Below are 20,095 nucleotides of genomic sequence, written 5' to 3' on the forward strand. Positions count from 1 at the left end.
CTGCAGGTAAGTCTCCTAGGGCAACGCTGAAAGGGTAAAGGTAGGAAAATGAGTGAGGCCAGACGATACTGGCAACTAGAAAAGAACACAGTACATTGCCTCGGTCCATACTGTCGCACAAGAGATGGAAGTGCTTTCATTCGCCTCCATGCATGATGTCAAAAAGTGGATGCATGCACGGCGTGACTGTACTGGCAGGTTTTTCTGTTTTTCTGCAGCGTTATATAGCTCATACGTTACCAAAGGGAATTGGAGTGAATTTCAAATGGACATTTTTTTTTTTTGCTCAGGCAGATTAAAGGTTGGATTTAGAGTTTCGTAGAAGGGCTGGTTACTCACGGGTAACGCGATGTTGAAGATTGCAGGGATTTATTAGCATGAGCTGAAAGCCATTTTGTACTTGGCAGCCATTTTAGGTAGCCATGTGCTCACCATTTGCTGTTTCCCTATTCCAGAGCCTTGCACATGCTCAAAGAGGCCTAGCTAGTAGAATGCCCCTGCTCCTAGTACAGAACTGTCAGGCTATTCTTGCTGATGTAAGGAGAAGTAATTCTCCTCCCACTTTGTTGAGCAAGCAAATCTTGTATACCCATATTAGTCATTTTACATGCTTACATGTGCCAGGACCTCCCCTTGGTTTTATGCTCACTAATGTAACCTAAGCATATATAAGGTCCCTGTTTTCTTTACTCCTTAGACTGCCTTGTACAGTTCCTGAGGCTACTGTGTGACGTACTCTCCCTCATATGAGGTTATTAAAGATGTTACTTTTATATTACAGCTTCTGTGCCAATCTCTTCTTTGTTGGTTTAAAAGAACCAGGTTTATCAGTGAGACCCCTGGGAAGGTTTCTATGTTCTACAAATGGCGCTCCAATATGGACCTCATCAGAGAAGTGGCTCTTCAAGGGAGTGATCTTGACAGGAATCTACTGAGGAGGACAGGAGTCTACTATGGAGGTACTCTGGGCATGGAGATTCTGAGGATTCTCTGTCTCTGCAGCCCAGTATATTTCTGGTCTTCCTGATTTTGATCCTCCACATGTTTACCACTCCTGACTGAGAACCTTTGTGGCATGAGTATTCTAAAAACGACTGTTAGGTCATTCAGAACTTGGCAGCTGGAATCTGGACATTTGGGATTGGTAAGGTCGTTTGATGTGACGCTTGCTGTTTGGTTTGGTATTTGCATTGGCCAATTTTGGTGTATTGGGATTTCGACATATATTAATTGCAATTTGTGTAGGCAGGTAATGAGGAGACTTTTCTCTACTGTGTATAAGATTTGAACAGAACAACGTGATTTAAGTGCTACTTTGCGTATAATATTTGCATTTGTTGCAATATTTTTGGCATGCCCGTTTCAAGCACACAACAAAGAATGTGTTGCTTTTTGGAGGTACCATAATGTGATGTGACTTGAATTAGCCGGCTCCCCTAGAGGGAATACCTAAATAGGTTTAGGTATAAAAAACATATTTCTTCCTTGGTGACTCAGTACCCCATGGAATTAAAATATGAACATAAAACAAACAAGGATTCTATTCTGCGCACTTTTATAAATGGAGATATGCAGAGTGTTTTTTTTTGGGGGTCTGCCACTCAAAACTAGTGAATTTGGTGTATTTTAGCTTCTTGAAAATGGAACAGGCTGTTTTTTGTGCAGTCTTTTTGGGCTGCTATTGAGAAGCTCTTCTTGTAAATATGACTTACAACAAGTATTTACAAATTGTTTGGTTTAAGTACAGTCTGTGGGCTGTCTTTTGTTTTTGTCCTAAGTGTTTATCTGTGGGTTAAATGTGTGTTTAAATGTCTATGTGGTTTGTGGTTTCACATTGGTACTCGTGTGAGTAAATAGCGATTGCGCTCTTTGTGTAAGGATGGCTAGCTTAAGCGCGCTGTATTGTGTGTTCTGAGTGTATGACCCCCTTCTGTAGATGACTGGAATTAGCTCAATGTGTTTGTTTGTGTTTTTTTGCTGTCATAATTCTGTTATGAAATGTAATTGAATTAATATTAAATAAAAAATCCCGAAATCAATTATATAACATATGCTACATAACTACATGTTACTATTAAATTGATAGAGCAAGAAACTGTGCACATGTATAAACGGCCACAATGCTAAAAAGATGAAATTAGAATTCCTATTGAATAGGAATAAAAGCATCCCAGAATGCTCGTTTCCGGTCCAGGGAAGACATGGCTTGGCAGTTCGGGCTGGACTGTTCCCATGAGGCACAGGGTCAGACTGATTTGCATATGGCCATGTCTGAAATGGGGTGGCAGAGTGAGCTAAAGAATGGTGATGGATTAAACCCAGATCAGTTGACTGGGGGTTAGTGTTTGATTTGCTCAAACGCTCCGTCCATCATTCCCTTTTGTATCGCTTTGTTCGCCCTAAGTTGGCAGGGTATGCTCAGACTTGAGTCCCTTGCTCACTTTGCCACTGGATTCAAGATAGCCTGGCTGATGAGGATTATGAATCCGAAACCGTTCCCAGGATGCTCATTTCTGGTCCAGGGAAGACATGGCTTGACAGTTCGGGCTGGACTGTTCCCATGAGGCACAGGGTCAGACTGATTTGCATATGGCCATGTCTGAACTAGGGTGGCAGAGTGAGCTAAAGAATGGTGATGGATTAAACCCAGATCAGTTGACTGGGGTAACTGTTTGATTTGCTCAAACGCTCCGTCCATCATCCCCCTTTTGTATCACTAGGAATAAAATAGGCCTCAAAAAGGAAATTGTGTGTTTTGCAATAAATAAACTGAACTATAACAGCATTTTCCTTAGATATATTGTATTAGATATTAAAAGGCATTTCACATCATCTGAGTAAATAGGTTGTTGCTGATCTAAACACACATTATAGAATAATACATTGAAATGCCTCAGTTTTAAATAGACTGTCACTGTGCTTACATTTCAACACTAATAAAAGAAGCTTTCCAACAGCTATGTTTTAACTTTCGCTGAGAAGCAGCTGTCTTTTTGACTGTAGGCCACGGAGAGAAAGGGATGCTGACTCAGCTAGGATTTAAGTCAGTGCAAACTCGGTGTAAAACCCTGCATTTCAGACTGCTGTTTTAAAAAGTTACAAAATCAGGTTAATTTTTTGGGATAACAGGAAAACATTTAAAGTAAGGATTTTCTTTCTTAATGCCTTTTTACATAAGCACATTCATGGTTCTGATGTTAAATAATGATTGTCCTTTAAAAAGTGGCACAAACGTTTTCAGATTTTAAGTCAGGCTTCTGTGCTTAGGCTTATGAATGAATGTGTCTAAAATATGATAGGCAAGGAATGAAGCTTGCTTTTCATATGTGGAATTATCAAAATGATTGGTTTTATTAAAATATATATATATATATATATATATATATATATATATATATATATATATATATATATATATATATATATATATATATATATATATATATATATTAAAAAAGATGTGCATTAAATTAGTTTTTTAATCTTTATAAAGCCTAATAATCATACTGTGACCTCCTAGCATTAAAATTAAATTTAAGTAGTGTTGTACCGCATAATGAGGAAACTGCATGTGAAATGTCACTGCGCAGGCGTAAAAAACTCATTTTTATAAGGGTATACATTACATATTTCTGATGAATCATCTCTGGAAGTTGTAGAGAACATTCTGGGGATGACTATTATGCAAAAACATTGGAGGATACTAATTTTAAGTGCTTCAAATATCGAAGTCGAAATTGGGTACAATTCAGTATTTAAAAACTGATTCTACCACTCAGAGCAGCTTTTAAACTGCCGTAGGCTTCAGTAAATGCAATCATTTAGGTATAACACAAACAGCTGACTTCCATATTGCTATAAAAGTATACTGCACACTGCTTACAATTGAAAACATGTATCAAAAACAGCAGAAGTTATTCTCTTACCTCTAAACTGGCAAACAGGTGAATGGGTCTGCTTTACAGCTCTGTCTCCAGGGTGACTTCGAATTAGGTAAAGCCACATGGAAACCCTTGCACATAAAATAGGAAAGCTGGGAAGGGTTAAAGGTCAGTTCTACATTTAGAAGCCTAGTGGGGCTCACAGTAAGGTTTGCTTTGGCATTTTGACCTGTGAAACATTTTGAAAGACGACAGGGATGCACTGATATGAATAAAACTGCAATATAATGGTATATGTGAACTTTGATTAACAGATAGCTTTGCCATATATACAGCACTAGTGCTTTTAGTCTGAGGATTACTGTACAAAAGCTGAGGCAATGGGATTTGTTTTTAATTCATGTGCCCTCATGTTATAACTAGTATTTGCTAAAGGGATAGGAGGTTGGTTATTCATGTTCTTTAGCTCGCTCAAATGTGCTATTTACCTCCTATGACTTTGTTTATGCCCAGTTACTACAAATAGAGGTTGATAGTGTTGACAGAAGTGAAACCTGTTTCAGGTTTTCTACTGTCAAAATGGGGGAAAGAGGCTGGCTCCTCTACAAATTAAGGGTAGGCAAAATGTATGTTTCGCTCTCTTTTTCTCATTTTTTTTTCTGCCTGTGTAAGCTGTCTGTGAAATAGCAATGAGACATTTAAGTGGCTATTCAGTAATACTGTTTTAAACATTGTTAACATTAATAAAATGAATAAGTATATATGTTATGTTACTGCCCATCCTCTTTGATGAACTTATGACAGGATGAGTAGTCTAGATTGCTGTTCCCTTATTTTGATCTTTAAGGGGAACTAGATGTGGGTAGTTTTTGTTCTAAAATTCTTAGGTGATAACACCATTATTGTATGTTATTCTCATGCTACATAGTTTTGCAAGGGCATTACTAGTTTTTATTAGCTAGTCTGTGTAAATAAACTGACAGTCCATATTAGAGCTCATGTTGCATAGTTTGGATTGTGAAAAGTAAAATGCAGGGTAGATGCCTATGTGATCCTTAGCAAACATTTTTGAAGGAAATATTGTTTTATAGGTAAGAATCCCTGTTAAATTAGCAGTTTTAGATTTTCCTGCTGCTCCTATAACATGAGAGCATGGTCCTAAGTGTAGGTGCTTTTATTAAGAAGAATCATTTAGAAGTGTCCGCAGTCCTGTACATGTAATGTAAAATCTATGAGTAAAAGTGTAGAACATTTCCTTTTTTCTTGAGGGTTTTTAGATTAGTACACAGTAATACACCAATGTATGGATTTAGGGTATGTATGTGTTGTTTTTCTCTTTTCCTCAGAATTTAGTAAATAAACACAGACTTCCTTAGCTGCTTGGGATTGGGTGATGTATTACTCTTGTCAGTTCACCAAAGAGTTCCTTTTATACTTGCCAATAGGTCCAGGCTGTTGTATTTTTTTACTCTCACATAGATAAATGAAGTGGTTCTTGGGTGCCTTGCTAATATATGGGGCGTCCCAAGACTAGGAAGTATTCTGAGACTATCCTCTCTTTTGATAGATTTTTTCTGTGCCTTGTCTAAAGACCTTTTGTTCTGTCCACCAATAGATATTTTCTGCCTTACAACCATTTCGTGCACCAGTCCAGCTTGAAGCCAAGGTGAAGGTAACCAGCACAGGCGCTGCTGGCAACTAGGATCTCAATGAAGGCGGAAGCACTGGGATGTAAAAGTGTGTACCTCTGCCACTGTCTTGGGCAAAAGACGGGGTCACAAACCAGAAAGGAGAAATTGTGGATCAAGTTTTTGATGCTCAGCTCAGCTGAGAGTCACAGACCGACCAGAACGGCGAGGAAGCTTTGCTTGAGGGGACCCCTTTTGAAACAAGGGTTGCTTCAGAGATCCCAGCATCAGGCCTCTGAATTCTGGTCCCAAAGTGAATGCAAGTTTGCACCTTTGTTGGTTGATCAAGAGGTGCCTGAGCACACTGGATGCAATGTGTGGCCCCAACAAATGAGCAGTGTGCCAGCAGAGCAATTCAGGAGTTAGGGAAGGACTTGAGTTTAGGGTACAGGTGCTGTGTCTCTGGTGCCTGTTAGATTGAAGTGAAGAAATCTGGTGCACTGCCTGAGGCACTGTACAGGATCGCTGAGAGCATTTGCCCTGGTGGGTGATTGCCCTATCCTGAAAGAAGAAACTTTTTCCTTGAAAATGGGCCGTGAATCTTGAGTTGTGAGTTGCGCAGCTCCACCGTGGAAACAACAAGAGCCTGCCTTTGAGGCTCAAACAGGCACAGGGAGAAGACTCCCCTCTGTCTTGGTTGTACAGCGGCTTCAATTTCCCCAAGGACTTCTTTTCCTTTGGTTGTCCTGTTTTTGAGGAGCAGCAGCCCTTCGCAGCTCTTCGTCCTAATTCCTGTGGCCCTGTGTGGTCCTCATGGTCCCAAATATAATTGATGTTCCAGCCCTTATAAAAGAGAAACTGGAAGGTCTATTGGAAATGTTTTTATTAGATATGTGCTGTTGACTAGTCTGAAATTGAAATGAATGGTCACTGAAATGCATAGGAGCCCAGAAAATGTTTTTACTAGATGGTTCTAGGATTTGCTATAATAGTCATTACTCTCTCCTGCTATCTGTCTGTCAATTATGACCCAATGCTGTGTTTCCTTTGTAATCCTGCTTATACCTTACATGTACCCGCTTAATGAAATGTTTAGAATGGAAAATGCCCACCTAGCAATGAATTAAGATATTGATACATTTATTAAAATTAATGTGCAAATATTTTTTGTGTTCCTTCTGGATCATAGGAATGTCTTTAGCTCATGCTAAAAGCACCATGTGTTGAAGGTTGCAGGGATTTATTAGCATGAGCTAAAAGTCATTTTGTACTTGGCAGCCATTTTATGTAGCCATGTGCTCGCCATGTGCTGTTGCTCTCTTCTAGAGCCTTGCAAATGTTCAGAGAGGCCTAGCTAGTAGAATGCACCTGCTCCTAGTATAGAACTGTCAGGCTACTCTTGCTGATGTAAGGAGAAATAACTCTCCTCCCAATTTGTTGAGCAAGCAAATCTTGTAAACCCATATTAGTCATTTTGCATGCTTACATGTGCTAGGACCTCCCCTTGGTTTTATGCTGACTAATGTAACCTAAGCATATATAAGGTCCCTGTTTTCTGTACTCCTTAGACTGCTTTGTACAGTTCCCGAGGGTACTGGGTGACGTAGTCTCCCTCATCTGAGGTTATTAAAGATGTTATTTTTATATTACAGCTTCTGTGCCAATCTCTTCTTTGTTGGTTTAAAAGAACCAGGTTTATCAGTGAGACCCCTGAGAAGGTTTCTCTGTTCTACAGTCACCGACATCCTGTCCATGCAGGGTCGGATTGGTAATGAGGGCACTCGGGCAATGCCCGAGGGGCCTGTGTCCAGTTCCAGCTGTAGACTGCTTTCTTGAGCAGTCTGGGGAGCCGATTTGGGTGGTTTTTCCATTTTTCACATATCGCCAGCAGCCCAGTGGGGGCCTGAGTGGCCTTTCTGGGGGCGGATGGGCATCCATTACCTCCCTTTTATCAAAGGGCAGAGGTGTAACTCCCTTTCTCTCTATGGGCCGGCCAAATAATGTATGCATACTGAGCGGTGGCAGGGGGCCTGAGCAGAAGTGGCCTCACTTGTTTTCAGGTGTATTTCACCAGTGTATACAAATTGTGCCAAAACGCAAATGTGGGCCACTTTTTTTTAGCGTGCCGGGACGATTTTAAATTCCAATCCAACCCTGTGTCCACGTTATTACAAGTGCCACATGATGTTGAGCCGACGCTCGGACCCCAACCTGGCATTGCACTTCCAAAGTCGACAGCTCTGGCCATTAGGCAACCTGTCTTTGCCTTAAAGGGCCAGACTTCCTACTGCAATGTAAATGGAACATTCACCTGAGCATCTGTCACAATCTAATGAACACCTACAGAGTCAATAATGCACACTACAGAGCAGAATACGATGAAATACAATCCTCATGTACTGTTTACTGATTTTAGCAAGCCTCAGCCTGTCATTCAATTTAGAAAATTATCCTTATTTTACACTAACTCTGCACCGAGAGCTATGCTTCACAACAGCATTGCTGCCTGCTTTGCATTTGTTTCTGGGTCTTCTGCGAGGGAAGGTATCACCTGTACATTTTCTCTTCTGTGCCTAACTTGTGTTCTGTCACTTTTTTATCAATACTACTGGATATGTATACAAAAAGATCATTAGCAAAGCAACACATTCTTGTTTACATTTTGAGGTGGAAGTCAGGCCCATTAAACGAGTGGTATTATCAGAGAGCAAGATAATTAGGAGCCACCAAGGGCACACGGGCGGCTAGAGATTAAACAGTTGACCCCTTCATGTTTGTCTGGAGCTTACTTGGTGATATTTCAGCCAAATTGAGTTCAGTCTGTTTTAGTGGTGTGCCATTATCAGGGCTAGGATAAGAGTTGTTTAGTATGGCACCGCCTGTAAGGAGGGGATCCTCTTTAGATAAGTGCATAACCATAAAAGTGTATGTGAAAGGTGCAGTTCCGGGTAGCAGGTCAATTGTGGATCTGGAAAAATAAGGCCAAATGTCATATATATATGTCAACACAGCATAGGCCCTCATTATGATGTCGGGCAACAAACGCTGCCCGACATCTAGGGCAAAGGTCTGACCACCGGATTACCATACCGGCGTTCAGAGGTCAGGGGACGGGGAAAAGAACGCTGCATCCGACAGCCTCAAGAATCCTGTTGAGGAAGTGGTCAAACAGTAATCCCTACAATGAAGGTGGTGCCTGCGCAGGCACCGCTGTAGGGATTACAATGTCCATTTCCCACAGCCTTTTTCATGGCAGTCCCACCGCCATGGAAAGGCTGTTGGAAAGGGACTTTGAAGGCCCCTAGCAGGGCCCCTATCCCCGGTGGGACACCACTATGTGGCCAGGGGGGCACATGTGTTACCCCCCCAAACATCCATGCAACGTGGGCCAGGCACCACATGGTGCCAGGCATATGGTACATGCATTAAAAAAATATATATATTTTTGTTAGGTTTTCAATATTATCAACAGGTTACCTTACATACATCACATCTCATGGGAAAAGCATTTGTTGCACAACGTATAATTCAATGACATCAGTACTGTGCTGATTATAAGAGTAAGTGTTGCCTAAGTGTAATAGGCAGTATGTGCTTGCGGTGTGTAATCGTGTCTATGCAGACGTTCGCGTATTCCCCTTAGCTCCATTGTGCTTAATGTGCATTAGCACTAAAGTGTACTGTTATTTCTTGTCTCATGGCGTATTATGACTGGCAGTGACTGTATGGGGACAACTAAAAACATAACAGGTTCTATCAAACAATCTCAGAGTACCCCATTGGCTTCCCTACTTGGATTCTGGTGCGTGTTTTCTTTGACCGCTACTTGCATGCTCACCCGCTGGTGTCAACTAGGGGTGCACGTTATGTGCCGCTTCCAACAGTTGACTAGGCGTCTCAGTTAGTTTAGTGCTGTTGTGCCCATATGTGTATTCAATCTGCTGGGTCGGTCCCTGGGGAGCTCCCCCTTACATCTCCAAAGATCCACAGTAGCTCAGCCAGCATTGCATTCCAACTTGCAGCTGTTGGGACCTTGCGTATGCCGATAGTGTCTTCGTGCCTAATTGCGGTACTTTCTGGCTTTGCCCATGCAAGCATAGAGTTGTGCCATGCCTGTACATGCGGGGGGTTTTGTGCCTTCCATTTCCTAGTAATTAACCTTTTGGCTACCACTATCCCCAAGTCTTGGACATGGAAGATACTTTGTTACTACGGGTTCTGCGGTATTAGTGTAGGATGTAACTTGGCCACTTAGAGGGTACCTCGCTCTCAGTACAGGCAAACAACGCATCTGTCACTTCCCTCCAGTATGTGTGAAGATGAGTGCAGCCCCAAAGCATGTGTAGAAGTTCTGCACCAATGGTGGCAAAGCGTGGGCAGGCAGAGTCCATGCGGTTAAAGTACCAGTTAATTTTAGCAGGTATGAGATATGCTCTCTGTGTAATGTAGTATTGAATTTGCCGAAACTGCATGTTTCTAGGGATGCGCACAGGGCTTTCCAGTACTAGAACCCACTCCGCGTCTGATAATTGGCGGCTCTGGTCTTGCTCCCAGCTGTGTCAAAGTGGGTCTAGGCTGACCAATGTGTGTTGCCTTAGCGAGGCTGCAAACCACTGTGTGAGGTGCCTACCCTGGTCCATGACATGTAGGTAGTGCATGGTGGGGTGTGTTTGTGGCTCAGTTGTGATGCGAGCGCATAGGGTGTATTATGTCTAGTTTTGTAGAGGTTCCTACAAAAGCACTTATGTGCCACCTTGAGTAATAGGTGCTCCGGAGGTCTTACGTTCGCACCGGGATGAAATAGTCGTATCAGCTGTGGCAGTGTGTAGGTTAGTTGTGTGGTTGCGGTGTCATCACGTTGGCCATCCACCTGGCTATCCATTGCAATTGGGCAGCCAGGTAGGACTGCTCAAAATTCCGGGCTGCTAAGCCTCCCTGGTCCATGGCAGATACAGTTTCTTTATTGCTACTCTGTGCTGGGCATTGCCCCATAAAAAAATCCCTGATAGCTTTCTCTAGCGCACCGAAAAAGGAAGGGGGGATATGTAGTGGCAAAATCGAAAAATAGTATAGGAACCTCAGGAGAGTCACCATTTTAGTGAGTCCCACTCTACCTGTTACAGTGAGTGGGAGAGTACTCCAAAACCGTATCTGGGATCTTATGGCTGCTAATGCTCTGCCCAGTTTGCCATCAAAATAGCGGAATGTGTCCCCCCTCCACTGCACCCTTCCACCATTAAGGACAAGGCCCGGGTCACGATTCCCTTTGTTGAATGAGTATATGAAAGATTTATCAGAATTCACCCTCAACCCCGAAAGAGCGGCGAAATCCCGCAGGCTCTGCGCCAGCTGCCGAGGCACATTTTCAATGTTACTAAGATATACCAGCAGATCATCTGCATATGGTGACACCCTATGTATAATATGCAAACAATGGGCCAGAAAGGGATGATGAAGTGTTATAACTGTGGCCATTGTGGCAATGTATTAGTAGGAAATTCATTTGCTCATCCTCAAACAGGCAAACACATAACTCTGAGACATACTTCGGATTGTAATTCAAGTTTTCTAGTCTATGCGATAAAATGTCCATGTGGACTTGTATACGTTGGACGCACCACAAGAAAGGTGAAAGTTCGAATGACCGAACATAAAAGTATGATTCGAACAAAGAACATGAAGTCATGTTTGGCTGTACATTGGCATGAAAGAGGGCATACAATACCTCAACTGAAATTCACAGTGTTAGAGAGAATGGTGGAAAAACCACATGTTGACACAGGTAGACTGTTGGCTCAGAGGGAAACCTATTGGATAAAGTCCCTTAGGACGCTGACCCCCTATGGGCTCAATGATAAGATTGAAATGATGTGCTTTTTATAACAACTTTCCATAATTGTTTATATTTTTGATTACCATGTGTACTGTATTTTAATGTATATTGCCGACTTTGTTATTTGCACTCATGCTCCCAAAATCTCACTATTATTTTTGGCCGCCACTAAAATACACTTTTGAGGAGTAGTTTACAACATCTTGCTTTTTTCTGTATTAATTTGACATTTGCCTTCTAAGTTTAGGTTTAGCGTTTACTCGTGTGTTTACAAACATACGCCCGCCATTTTGGATAGGGTTAGAATAGTCAGTAGTCCGTTTTTTAGGTCACCTTGACGTCACACGCCATATACCGGCACTCGGCAAGGAGCACGTTTATCGATAGAGTAGCAGAGTCAGGTCGCGGTTGGAATCACACGGAGCGTTTGGAAGTAGAGACAAGGTAGGACACTACGAGTATCTAGAAGAGCACTTCAGGGCTATTTTGAGAAATATTTTTAAACGTACGGCAATATTAAGGAGGTTTCCTTTTGGTTAATCCACAGACGCATAGATACTACAACAGCGGTTTCACGTGAGGAACAGTGGAATCAGTAAGAAATAGTAAGTAGCGTCTAGAAACCCTATGCATGAGCCAGTGATTGCACTTTAAAAACAGGCAATTAAGTGTTCGGTTAACATGTTGTTTTAGGATAAGGAGACCATGGACATTGACCAGTGTTTACTTTAATGTAGCTTATGAAGGTAAGAGAGCACAGACGTGTTCCTGCATATTAAGGAAAGATTTATAATGGGCATGCCTTGGCTCCTGTGCACGCATGCGGGCAGGAATAGGGGTAGTTTGCATGGGTGTGTTCACATTTTCACACTTTTTCAGTTTTTCCGGTTTGGATTATAAGGTTATAGGACTGGTTTTTGGTGAACTTTTGCGAGCATGATGGGCAATTACTCACAGGACAGATTGTGCACAGTAGAAGATTGACTGGTTTCTGAGAAATATTCAATATCCAATAGATGACATATGATTGTAAATTGTTAAATAGTTTTGGTCTTTATATGATTGAATGTTTAGTTACTTGTAGTGTATTCCCCTGATGAAGGTGCATACCGAAATGCATTGGGATATGACTTCACGTGTTTAATGAGGAAGAAGTGTTTGAAGAATCTTAAACAATTTATCTTCTGACAAATAAGAAGAATAAAAGCAATCTTGAAGAAAGAAATGCGACCAGAGCTTTGATGAGAATTTTTTCACTTTTATGTTGTGTATGTTCTTTTTGTGATGGCTACAGCAGCAGTCTGACGCACAAGACTGCGAGCACTTTATATGAACTTTGGTTGAAATATAAAGATTAAGATTTGATTGATATTGCATGAAGAATAAGAACGAAAAATTTATCACGTTTAGTGAATAAGTGAATAGTGCTTCCCATAACACAGGTTCCTGTGATTTGTTTCTATATTGGACACCCTATGTATCCCATCTCCCAGGGGGATACCATCTCCCAGCTGAGTGCAGATTGTCTCTGCAAGTGGCTCTATGGTGAGTGCGAGGAGGAGGGGGGATAAAGGGCATCCCTGTCTAGTCCCTCTCTGCACTGGGATCTCGTCTGATATGTATGGGCCCAATTTGACCCTAAGTGATGGCTCTGTATGCAGTAGGCAGGTCATTTGCAGGAATGTGGCACCCAAATTATACTTCTCCAGTGCCCCAAACAGGAACTCCCATTGCAGGGAATCAAATGCTTTGTCTAGGTCTTGTTCTAGACAACCTCCGCGTGGCCAGTGTTCACGGAGCCCGACGTGATTCTAAAGAAGCTACGTAAGTTAAGCTAAGCACTTTGGGATGGTACGAAGCCATTCTGGTCTGTATGTATCAGCATTGGGAACTACCTGCACGAGTCAGTCTGCCAGAACCTTTGCTAGTATCGTGTAATCCATATTGAGCAAGGCTAGAGGTCTATACGAACAGATTTCCGTAGGGTCTTTGTCTGGCTTAAGCAGCGTCACCAGATGTGCCTCTCGCAGAGATGGAGGGAGTTGCTGCCCATCCAGGCCTGTCTCACATAGTGCATGCAGGTGTTGCGTGAGTGACACCTGGTACACTTTATAATACTCTGCCGGAAGTCCATCTGGTCCTGGTGTCTTCCCAGTGGCCAGTGATGCGATTCCGTCCCTAATCTCCTCTATCGAAATCGGCTCGTTCAGCATTTCCCTGTGTTCTGCTGTCGCTTCAGGCAATTGAATGGTGCCTAAAAACGTCCTTAGGCTTTGTTCTCGTCTTAGTCCCTGGGATTGGTATAGCAAGGCATAATGGTGTATCAAGGCTGTGTGTATTTTGTAGTGCGTATATAGCAATTGCCCCATGTCGTTACGCAAGGCACCCATCCGTAGACAAGCATGTTCTTGTGGTAATAGCCAGGCTAGCATCGGGTCCGATCTCCCGTAGCATGTGTGTGTGTTGTGTGCGCCGTGTAATTATAGCACCAGAGCCGCTCTAATTGTTCTGCGTGTTCTGCGCAGTGTTTCTAGGGTCTGTGCACCCCAACTCCCCTCAACTGTTTTGTGCCACCTCTATTTTTATAAGAGAGTCGGATAGTTGCTTGCGTATATTCCAAGTGGCCCAAAGCAGTGTTTCCCCCCACGGTTGCCTTGAAGGCTTCCCACTCCAGCAATGTTTTGGGTTTTTAAAAATTCTCAGGAAATTCCTCCCCCTTCTTCCTCAGGCGGCCAAGGAGACAGTTACCCAAGGCCTTATTCTTTCTCTGTTAGATTACGTCATCGCTTTATATATTGGTGCCCTGAGTCACTTACTAAATAAACTGCAAGTGGTGCAGAAAACGGTTGCCAGGCTTCTTCTGAACATCCCTGCCAGATGTAGCGTGAGACAACATCTTATTGCCCTACACTGGCTGCCCGTAGCAGAGAGGGTTAAATTCAAGTCCTTAGTTATTGCCCACCACGCTCTGTATGCCACAGGGCCAGGCTATCTTCAGAAATGCTTCTCCTTTTACACTCCTGCAAGACACCTGCGTTCTACTTCCCAACTCCTGGCCCAAATCCTGCGCTTTTGTTTGCAAAGGATGAGCGGCAGCTCTTTGGCTGTGAAAGCTGCTCTAGCTTGGAATGCGCGGCCTCTCACTCTCCGATGCATTTTGGACCCTATTCTTTTCAAAAAGAAGCTGAAAACTTTCATATCTCCCTAAATCTGGATCCTCTCTATATCTCTCAAGGTTGGCGCCGGGACACTCTCGTAGTATCTGCGCTGGGTACAAATGAAAATAACATAACATAACAATTTGTCACCTACTGTGCCTGCATTGGTTTCAAAGTATTCGAGAATTGTCGCCCACAGGGACAGGCGAAACGCAGGGTCTTCCAACGCCACCAACTGAAGTCTCCATGTGGGGATCGGGGGATGGCCTGCCTCCCAGGTGAGCTGTAGCAGCTGGTGGTTATGATTGAAGTGTGTCCAACCCAAGTACTCTACCTTCCAGACAAGTGGGAATAGGGTATGCGAGCCCACTATGCGATCAAGTTGCACATGGAGCCCGTGCACCGCAAACTAGTATGTACCAGTGTGTTGGGGTTGAGGGCTCGCCAGATGTTGACAACGCCCAGTGAACACGGCAGTCCGCTAAGACCTGCACATTGGAGACTACCACACTTCTCGGAGGCGGCGGGAATGGCCTTTCTAGGTTTACGTTAAGTACTGAGTGAATGTTGTAATTCGAGGAGCGGCTATGTCTCAAATAACTGGGGTTAAAAAACATAAGCAGGAAAAACTAGTGAAATTAGAAACAGAAATACTGGCACTAGAGGGCAGGCTCCAGGAGACGCACCTAGATGAGACGAGACATGCCTTAGCGTTGAAGAAGCAGGAGTATTCTCCAGTGGCCACCAATGCAGCCAAGACATTGCACATGGCGACGCTCAGCAAGAAGATCTAAGACGTTGGGGACAAAGCCGAGAGACTGCTGGCCTGGTTGGACTGTAAGAAAAAAGGAAGTAGAGTGGCGGTGGAGCTCGTTCTGGAGTCTGGGGAGAGACTTACTGAGCCAGAGGAGATCGCAGATGCCTTCGGCATCTACTATCTTGTTGTATATACATCCCAGACGCCATAAGTCGCCGAAGATATGCACTCCTTTTTGGGGGACATACCCTGCCTGCTTTCTCTGAGGAGGATAGGATGGACCTTGACCAGGAGCTGAATACCACAGAGGTTGAGAAAGCCATACACGGCTTAAGGATGGGAAAGGCGTTGGGCCCAACTGGTTTACCCATTAAACTGTACAAGTTGGCCTGGAGTAAGATCACACCCTATCTTACCGAAATGTTTGTGGGGAGGCGGGACTGCTTCTTGTCAACCAGAGGTTAGCTACATTTGTGGTAATTCAAAAGAGTGGAAAACCTAAGAATATATATATGCTCATCTTACAGGCAGATAGTGCTCCTCAACGCAGATGCTAAGATACTAGCGAAAGTCCTGGCCCCTCGTTTCCTGCGCGTCCTGACGCAACTGGTACACCCGGACCAATCGGGCTTTATGCCAGCTAGAAACACCTAGGAACAACTCTCTCCCCCTTGGCCTCCCTAAATAGAGGGCTTCACATTTTCATGATATTTGAACAGTTTGCAGGCTACACGATTAACTAATCCAAATCGGTCATGTATGTCCTTAGTGGAGAGATGCCTTCCCTGCCCAGAGGGTTCTGCATAACGGCAGCAGAAACAGGATTTAAATATCTGGGGATCCGAGCCTCTAAAGACCGACTTACTTCTACAAGCATAATCATTTACCCCCGCTGCAGAGACTCAAAAATGACATTCAGCACTGGAGGTTGCTCCTATTGAACCAGTTGGGGCATAGAGCCTTATTTAAAATGATGTCTCTTCCACGGTTTTTATATGTCTTACAGAACACGCCGCACCCGGTGGGGACTGACTATTTTCTAGCCATAGATGATGCCCTGAGGGAACTCCTGTGGGATGGCCAGCCACCTAGAATTGCCATACAAAAGCTCACATTGGGGTGGTATGATGATGGAATCTAGTCTCCCAGACATTAGGAAGTATGATTGGGTGGTGCACTTAGCTGCTAGAATCAGTGCACGTACAGACCACAGGGAGACCCCGACTTTAAAATGGACTGGTGGCTACTCCCGGTAGCGAGCTTTGCAGGGGCATTGTACACTAATCCAGCCAGGAAGAAATTGTCAGGCCCACTGGACACGCGATACATGTGTGGCGAGCGGCTAAGACCTACTTGGCAGCCTGCGGCACACCCAGGGATTTGACCGTTGGGTTTTAATAGGGATCTCTAGGGTTGGGGATCTATGGAAGGCAGGAAATATTATTCCCTTTGCCCAATTACAAGTAGAGTATGACTTGGCCTATACTGACTATTTTAGGTACCTGCAGGCCCGACATGCGCTACTCGTGGTTATTTAACACAGGGAGAGACGCCGCCAGACCCACGCCACTGGAGGATAGGGTCCTGGATGGGAATCTTCCGGAAAAAACCATATCGTTAATATATAGAAAACTCGTCAATAACATGAAAGACCCTCTAGGTCAACTAAGGGCCAAATGGGATCACGATGTCGCCGGCCTGGAGGATGACAAGTGGCTTGAGAACCTTGCCTCCCCTAAAGAAATTGCGATAACCTCCAGGCTCTGTCTCGTGCAGCTGAAAATACTCCATCGAATATACCTAGCGGGCCCCATGTTAGTGAAGATGGCTTATAGTGAGGAGGCAGGATGCAAGAGGGAATGTGGACTGGAGGGTACTTTTATACAGACACTCTGGGAATGTACAATAATTCAGAGATACTGGTCGTCCTTGAAGAAATGCATGGAATGCGTAATGGGCTGCACAATCGACTGCAACATTAAACTATGTATCCTAAATATCTGGGGCCCCACTGATCTATGCACCAAAGACAGGACATGGGTGACACTGGGGATGGCAATTGCCAAGAGAAATGTTGCTAGACGGTGAAGGGCGAAGGAACCACCAATGCTGCCTGATTGGCAAAAAGACATGGATTGGTGTATGATAACAGAGAAAGCTGTATACGAATCCAGGGAATGCCCCACTAAATGGACACAGATTTGGTGAAAATGGTATGATTACAGAGGAGGGATATGTGATCTCCTGGAGCACAGGTGGGGTGCTGTTATGGGAATGCCGGACAATGGTGGCCCTAATGTAAATGGTTTGTAATGATTATGGTACTTTGGATGTATAGCAAAGCCTGTGCTAGTACAAATTCAGGCATATGTGTACTCAAAATTGATCACTGTCTATGCTCCTTGTCTCAAATAAAAAGTTTTATAAATTAAAAAGTACTGAGTTAATGTCCCCCTTTATGAGCTATGGCATTCCGCTCCACCTGGACAGGCCCCAGTTAAGTTGTCTAGGAAGGAGGGTTAGTCTATGTTTGGGGCATAAACAGAGCCTATGAGCAGTGTTTGACCATTTCTCTGCCCTTTCACAAATGCATATCTGCCCTCAGTATCTATTGCCTCTTCCTCTCTCACAAATGGGACCCCAGCTCTTATCCATATTAAAACCCTGCATTGGAAAAAGGTACATGCATGCTTGAAAATATGCCTATTACTACTGCAGCCTGTTCTGGAGCCCTTTTCCGGGCCGCAGCACAAGGCATAATAGTAAAAGGCATGCTTCCGACCACCTACATGGCAGTCTCATCATAATATGGCGGGTCGAGCCGCCGACTACTTGTTGGGCGGTCTCAATCGCACTGCAACACATCGTATTGAGGCCCAAAGTCACATCACATAATCGAGCATCACCAGCCACCCAAGACAATGCACTAATACACACCTACAACACTTCATAGACCCTTCACATAATCGAGCCCTACCAGCTGCAAAAGATGATGCACTAATACACACCTACCACGCATCATAGTCAAATCACATAATAGAGTGCCACCAGCAGCGCAAGGCGATGCAGTAATAGAAACCTACAACACTGCCTTGACGCTTCACATAATGTAGCGCCAGCAGCCACATAAGATGATGCACTATACAGATGTACCAAAAAACGGTCACATCACACAATCGAGCGCTATCAGCCACCCAAGACGATGCACTCATACACACCTACAACACAGCATAGACACTTCAATAATCTAGCACCACCATCTACACAAGATGATGCACTCATACACAGCTCTCCTACAGCAGAAAGCATAAATACAGACTTCTGATCCAGTTAACCAACAGACTATTAAGACACTCACAGCAGATGCCTCAACTAACCACCTAAAACAAGTATACATCTGCCAGGACATGTACAAACGTAGTGAACGAGCAGATACCAGCCTCGATTGGCAAGACGGGCAATTGGCCATCAGCCGCTGGGGCTCTGGCTGGGGCCAGTTGGTGGGCCAGTTTCTTTTGGTCTACTTATAACTCCTTTCCTGGTGCACAGCGTGAAAGGCTGCTGTTACAGCCTTAACAAATATAACCCCATGCACGTGAAGTCAGGCCAGCGGGCCAATGTCTGAGGCAGAATGAAAATGGGCTTCTCTGACTGTCCCTGCATGGGATTACCCTCTGCCTCCCTTTAGGTGCGACAGAGTCTGCAAGGAGCTACTGATGGGAATCCATTAGCACTTACTTTGAAGGGGACTGCAGCCTGGGGGGTGGGGGATGGTAGAGGAATGGAGCATCCTTGTGATGAGGTTTTTGTGAGGACCAGAGAGGGAGCTCCTTGATTTATTTTTGCCCTCCTCCACTCCATGCAAGAGACAGAGATAAATCATTCTCTGCTCTTCTCCTTTGTTTACCAGAGATCAATTACTGCTGTCAACAGGGACAGGTTGTGGCCTTAGCTGACTTTGAAACTGGGAAACCAGATTCAAGGCCCACCTTCAGTTCAACATCCTGTGATTCTGGGCAAATCACTTAATCTACATGAACCTAAAAAAAAATATGACGCTGTGTAATTTTATCTGGTGCTCACATAAGGCGCTCCAATGCCTCTAGGCCTATTTCGTGTTATATAAAACTGCATGTTAGGAAGGGGACACTATATTTTTTTTTTTTTTGCATTTGCACACTAGCATCATTCCCTTTCTCACTACATACACGTGATGCTGGCAGCAAGTAAAACAAAAAAAAACAAATGCTCCTTTCACCAGTCCCTGAACATTGGATAGCCTCATTTAAGTACTGCAAGAGATCATAAAAGATCAAGGTGATTGCAAAAGGCAGTTTAGGTGTGTGCTGCATATCATGTTTCCCAGTGAACATTAATCAAAACATCCACAGCAAACCTATGGATTAAAAAAACAATTAAAAGTTAGTTCCTGGTATTTTTGATAATTCTGTGCTTCTAAGAATATTTTTTCAATTGGAATGTTAATTTCCTATTTAAGTACTGGAACTATAAGCTTTAAAATACTTTTCTTAATACAAATGTTTGCCATCATTTACCCTCTTTATCCTAACCAAGCGGTGTGTTGCGAAAGGTTGTGATCTGCGAATGTGGGCCACTTTTTGTTTGGCTCCAGGAACGAATTGTGCCCCCAATCCAATCTTGGAGGATACGTAAAGTACTTTGGAACTGTCCTTTGGACTCACACTTCATACTCACAGCCCTCTAAGGCCTGCATTACATGTTGCCTTATGTGTTGCTTTGGGAAGAAACAGGAGTTTGCAAACTGACGTGAAATACTGCATGCAACATGGGCACATGCTTCTTCAGGGACAAATTCA

This window comes from Lissotriton helveticus, chromosome 7 (genome assembly GCF_964261635.1).
Source record: "Lissotriton helveticus chromosome 7, aLisHel1.1, whole genome shotgun sequence".
Taxonomy (NCBI): Eukaryota; Metazoa; Chordata; class Amphibia; order Caudata; family Salamandridae; genus Lissotriton; species Lissotriton helveticus.